Below are 6219 nucleotides of genomic sequence, written 5' to 3' on the forward strand. Positions count from 1 at the left end.
AATTACAAGAACTGAGACTCAGATTTCCCTGGCCCGGACGCGAATCACCGGGGCCCCCCTCTGGAGCCAGGCCTGGAGTTGGGGCACGATGGCGAGTGCTTGGTGGCCAAGCCTGTCCCCATGCCCGAAGAGGCAACATGGGTCCCGCCTCCAATGGGCTCACCAATCATGGGAGGGGCCATAGAGGTCGGGTGCGTTGTGAGCTGGGCGGGAGCTGAAAGCAGGGCACTTGGCGGTCCGATCCTCGGCTACGTAAGCTAGCTCTTGGGACGTGGAACGTCACCTCGCTGGAGGTGAAGGAGCATGAGCTAGTGCGCATGGTGGAGAAGTTCCGGCTGGATATAGTCGGACTCACTTCGACGCACAGCACGGGCTCTGGAACCAGTTCTCTCTCTTCCGCACTGGCGATACACACAGTGAGAGGCGACGGGCTGTGGTAGAAATTCTTGTTGCCCCCCGGCTTAAAGCCTGCAAGTTGGAGTTCAACCCAGTGTACTAGAGCAGTGGTACCGGGCCGCGGAATAATTTTTTATAGATATTTTATATTTATTTATTTTATTTATTTTTTTTATTTTATTTTTTTTATGAAATCAACATAAAAAACACAAGATGCACTTACAAATAGTTGTTGGCGTAATGTGCTAATAAAGGTCCATATGAGTACACAGTGGATTCACGTTTATTATTTTACTTTTTTCATGCCAAAAAAAAAAATAATTCCCCCTCGCAGCTACAAAAAGGTTGGGGACCACTGGACTAGAGGTTAGCTTCGCTACGCCTTCTGGTGGGGGGTAGGGTCCTGACTGTTGTTTGTGTTTACGCACCAAACAGCAGTTCAGAATAACCACCCTTTTTGGGTACACTCGAGAGAGAACTGGAAAGTGCTCCCCCGGGGGATTCCCTTGTCCTACTGGGGGACTTCAACGCTCATGTTGGCAACGGCAGTGAAACCTGGAGAGGCGTGATCGGAAAGAATGGCCGCCCGTATCTGAACCCAAGCAGTGTTTTGATATATTGGACTTTTGTCCTCATTGCAGATTGTCCATAAAAAACACCATGTTCAAACATAAGGGTGTCCATATGTGCACTTAGCACCAGGACACCTTAGGCCACGGTTCCATGATCGACTTTGTAGTTGTGTCATTGGATTTGCGGCCTGATGTTTTGGACACTCAGGTGAAAAGAGGCACGGAGCTTTCGACCAGTGGTGAGTTGCCTGCAATGGTGGGGGAGGATGCCGGACAGACCTGGCAGGTACAAACGCATTGTGAACGTCTAGCAGAGTCTCCTGTCAGAAAGAGTTTCAATTCCCACCTCCGGAAGAACTTTGAACATGTCACGAGGGAGGTGCTGGACATCGAGTCTGGCACCTCTATTGTCGAGGCGGCTGATTAGAGCTGTGGCCACAAGGTAGTTGGCACCTGTCGTGGTGGTGATCCTAGAACCTGTTGGTGGACAGGTTCTAGCATCTGGTCAAGCTGAAGAAAGAGTCCTATTGGGTTCTTTGGGCTCATAGGACTCCGGAGGCAGCAGCGGACAGGTACCGACAGGCCAAACGGTATGCGGCTTCAGCGGTCGCGGAGGCAAAAACTCGGACATGGGAGGAGTTCGGGGAAGCGATAGAAAATGACTTCCGGACAGCATCGAAGCGATTCCGGACCAGTGCACTGTCAACACCGTGAATGGTGAGGATGGTGTTCTGCTCACCTCAACCGCAGATGTTGTGGATCGGTGGAGGGAATACTTCAAAGACCTCCTCAATCCCACCAACATGTCTTCCTATGAGGAAGCAGTGCCTGGGGAATCTGTGGTGGGCTCTCCAATTTCTGGGGATGAGGTTGCTGAGGTATTTAAAAATATTCTCGGTGGCAAGGCCCCGGGGGTGGATGAGATCCGTCCGGAGTTCGTTAAGGCTCTGGATGCTGTGGGGATGTCTTGGTTGACAAGACTCTGCAGCATCGAGTGGACATCGAGGGCGGTACCTCTGGATTGGCAGACCAGGGTGGTGGTTCCTCTTTTTAAGAAGGGGAACCGGAGGGTGTGCTCCAACTATCGTGGGATCATACTCCTCAACTTTCCCGGTAAGGTCTATTCAGGTGTACTGGAGAGAAGGCTACGCTGGATAGTCGTACCTCGGATTCAGGAGGAACAGTGTGGTTTTCGTCCTGGTTGTGGAACTGTGGACCAGCTCTATACTCTTGGCAGGGTCCTTGAGGGTGCATGGGAGTTTGCCCAATCAGTCTAGTTGTGTTTTGTGGACTTAGAGAAGGCATTCGACCCTGTCCCTCGGGAAGGCCTGTGGGGGAGTGCTCAGAGAGTATGGGGTATCGTCTTATTTTGGCGGTCCGGTCCCTGTAAGATCAGTGCCAGAGCTTGGTCCGCATTGCCGGCAGTAAGTCGAACACATTTCCAGTGAGGGTTGGACTCCGCCAAGGCTGTCCTTTGTCACCGATTCTGTTCATAACTTTTATGGACAGAATTTCTAGGCGCAGTCAAGGCGTTGAGGGGTTCCGGTTTGGTAACCGCAGGATTAGGTCTTTGCTTTTTGCAGATGATGTGGTCCTGATGGCTTCATCTGACCGGGATCTTCAGCTCTCACTGGATCGGTTCGCAGCCGAGTGTGAAGCGACCGGAATGAGAATCAGCACCTCCAAGTCCGAGTCCATGGTTCTCGCCCGGAAAAGGGTGAAGTGCCATCCCGGGTTGGGGAGGAGACCCTGCCCCAAGTGGAGGAGTTCAAGTACCTCTGAGTCTTGTTTACGAGTGTGTGAAGAGTCGATTGTGAGATCGACAGGCGGATTGGTGCGGCGTCTTCAGTAATGCGGACGCTGTAGCGATCCGTTGTGGTGAAGAAGGAGCTGAGCCGGAATGCAAAACTCTCAGTTTACTGGGCGATCTATATTACCACCCTCACCTATGATCATGAGCTTTGGGTTATGACCGAAAGGACAAAATCACAGGTACAAGCAGCTAAAATGATTTTCCTCCGCTGGGTGGCAGGGATCTCCCTTAGAGATAGGGTGAGAAGCTCTGTTATCTGGGAGGCCCTCAAAGTAAAGCCGCTGCTCCTCCACATCGAGAGGGGCCAGATGAGGTGGTTCGAGCAAACGGTCAGGATGCCACCCGAATGACTCTTTAGGGAGGTGTTTGAGGCACGTCTGACCGATAGGAGGCCATGGGGGAGACCCAGGACATGTTTGGAAGACTATGTCTCCCAGCTGGCCTGGGAACGCCTCGGGACCCCCAGGAAGGGCTGGACGAAGTGGCTGGGGAGAAGTAAGTCTGGGCTTCCTTACTTAGGCTGCTGCCCCTGCGACCCGACCTTGAATAAGCGGAAGAAGATGGATGGATGGGCTGTTATCTGGCGTAGTTGATGAGCTAATAGTTTACTAGCTTTATCACCATGTTTACAGAAATGAGATCTTGAACGGAGCATTTGTTCAGTAGCATGGTCTGTCGGAAGTTTTGCGTGTGGAGAGAGCCTTTCCCTAATAAGTGTCTTTGTTTTGAAAGGCAGAGTACAAGTAATCCAACAGAGATATGCGTTGTGTCAAACTAGTCAATTTATTCTTCTTAATTTTTTCCTCAACTTGTGTAGGATATTATCTTCCCGCAATGTATGCCTTCGGGGCCTCCCAGAGTACAGAGGCCAACGTCCCAGGATTTTTGTTAAAGAGCACAAAAAATCTATTTGACGTGAAACAAAATCCACAAAGTCCTCATTTAAAAGTAATTATATATTTAGACGCCGTAGCGCACGTGAGGTTGTCAGGTTTTTAAAGAGTAAATCTATTGAAACTGGCACCATGATCAGTGATAACAATTGTGTCTTATTTGCACATAGATATACAAACCCCGTTTCCATATGAGTTGGGAAATTGTGTTAGATGTAAATATAAACGGAATACAATGATTTGCAAATCATTTTCAACCCATATTCAGTTGAATAAGCTACAAAGACAACATATTTGATGTTCAAACTGATAAACCTTTTTTTTTTTTTCAAATAATCATTAACTTTAGAATTTGATGTCAGCAACACGTGACAAAGAAGTTGGGAAAGGTGGCAATACATACTGATAAAGTTGAGGAATGCCCATCAAACACTTATATGGAGCATCCCACAGGTGTGCAGGCTAATTGGGAACAGGTGGGTGCCATGATTGGGTATAAAAGCAGCTTCCATGAAATGCTAAGTGATTCATAAACAAGGATGGGGTGAGCGTCACCACTTTGTAAGGAAATTGTCAAACACCTTTAGAACAACATTTCTCAACAAGCTATTACAAGGAATTTAGGGATTTTACCATCTATGGTCCATAAAATCATCAAAAAGTTCAGAGAATCTGGAGAAATCACTGCACGTAAGCGATAATATTTCGGACTTTTGATCCCTCAGGCGGTATTGCATCAATAACCGACATCAGTGTGTAAAGGATATATCACCACATGGGCTCAGGAACACTTCATAAAACCACTGTCAGTAACTACAGTTGGTTGCTACATCGGTAAGTGCAAGTTAAAACTCTACTATGCAAAGCCAAACTCATTTATAAACAACACCAAGGAACGCCGCCGGCTTCGCTGGGCCCGAGCTCATCTAAGATGGACGGATGCAAAGTGGAAAGGCATTTTGTGGTCTGACAAGTCCACATTTCAAATTATATTTGGAAACAGCGGACGTGGTGTCCTCCAGAACAAAGAGGAAAATAACCATCCGGATTGTTATAGGCGCAAAGTTCAAAAGCCAGCATCTGTGATGGTATGGGGGTGTATTAGTGCCCAAGGCATGGGTAACTTACACATCTGTGAAGGCACCATTAATGCTGAAAGGTCCATACAGATTTTGGAGCAACATATGTTGTCATCCAAGCAACTTTATCATGGACGCCCCTGCTTATTTCAGCAAGACAATGCCAAGCCACGTGTTACAACAGCATGGTTTCGTAGTAAAAGAGTGCGGGTACTTTCCTGGCCCGCCTGCAGTCCAGACCTGTCTCCTATCAAAAATGTGCCCCTGCACCCTGGACAAGTCGCCACTTCATTGCAGGGCCAACACAGATAGACAGACAACATTCACACTCACAATCACACACTAGGGCCAATTTAGTGTTGGGGCCAACCAACCTATCCCCAGGTGCATGTCTTTGGAAGTGGGAAGAAGCCGGAGTATTCGGAGGGAACCCACGCATTGACGGGGAGGACATGCAAACTCCACACAGAAAGATCCCGAGCCTGGGATTGAACCCAGGACTACTCAGGACCTTGGTATTGTGAGGAGCAGACGCACTAACCCCTCTTTCACCGTGAAGCCCAATAAGATACCGTAATACAAAAAATACAGAGTAGTAATTTTGACAGAACACTGGAACTATACCTTCTGAAAAAGGTAAAACATCCATCCATCCATCCATCCATTTCCTACCGCTTTTTCCTTTTGGGGTCGCGGGTGGTCGCTGAAGCCTATCTCAGCTGCATTTTGGCGGTAGGCGGTGTACACCCTGGACAAGTCGTCACCTAATCGCAGGGCCAACACAGATAGACGGACAACATTCACACTCACATTCACACACTAGGGCCAATTTAGTGTTGCCAATCAACCTATCCCCAGGTGCATGTCTTTGGAAGTGGGAGGAAGCCGGAGTACCCGGAGGGAACCGACGCAGTCACGGGGAGCACATTCAAACTCCAGACAGAAAGATCCAGAGCCCGGTATTAAACCCAGGACTGCTCAGGACCTTCGTATTGTAAGGCAGACGCACTAACCCCTCTTCCACCATGAAGCCCAAAAAGATACCGTAATACAAAAAATACAGAGTAGTAATTTTGACAGAACACTGGAAGTATACCTTCTGAATAAGATAGAACATTCATCCATCCATCCATTTCCTACCGCTTTTCCCTTTTGGGGTCGTGGGTGGTCGCTGAAGCCTATCTCAGCTGCATTCGGGCGGTAGGCGGGGTACACCCTGGACAAGTCGCCACCTCATCACAGGGCCAACACATATAGACAGACAACATTCACACTCACATTCACACACTAGGGCCAATTTAGTGTTGCCAATCAACCTATCCCCAGGTGCATGTCTTTGGAGGTGGGAGGGAGCCGGAGTACCCGGAGGGAACCCACGCAGTCACGGGGAGAACATGCAATCTCCACACAGAAAGATCTGAAACCAGGGATTGAACCCAGGACTGCTCAGGACCTTCGTATTGTGA

This window comes from Nerophis ophidion, linkage group LG02 (genome assembly GCF_033978795.1).
Source record: "Nerophis ophidion isolate RoL-2023_Sa linkage group LG02, RoL_Noph_v1.0, whole genome shotgun sequence".
Lineage (NCBI taxonomy): Eukaryota > Metazoa > Chordata > Actinopteri > Syngnathiformes > Syngnathidae > Nerophis > Nerophis ophidion.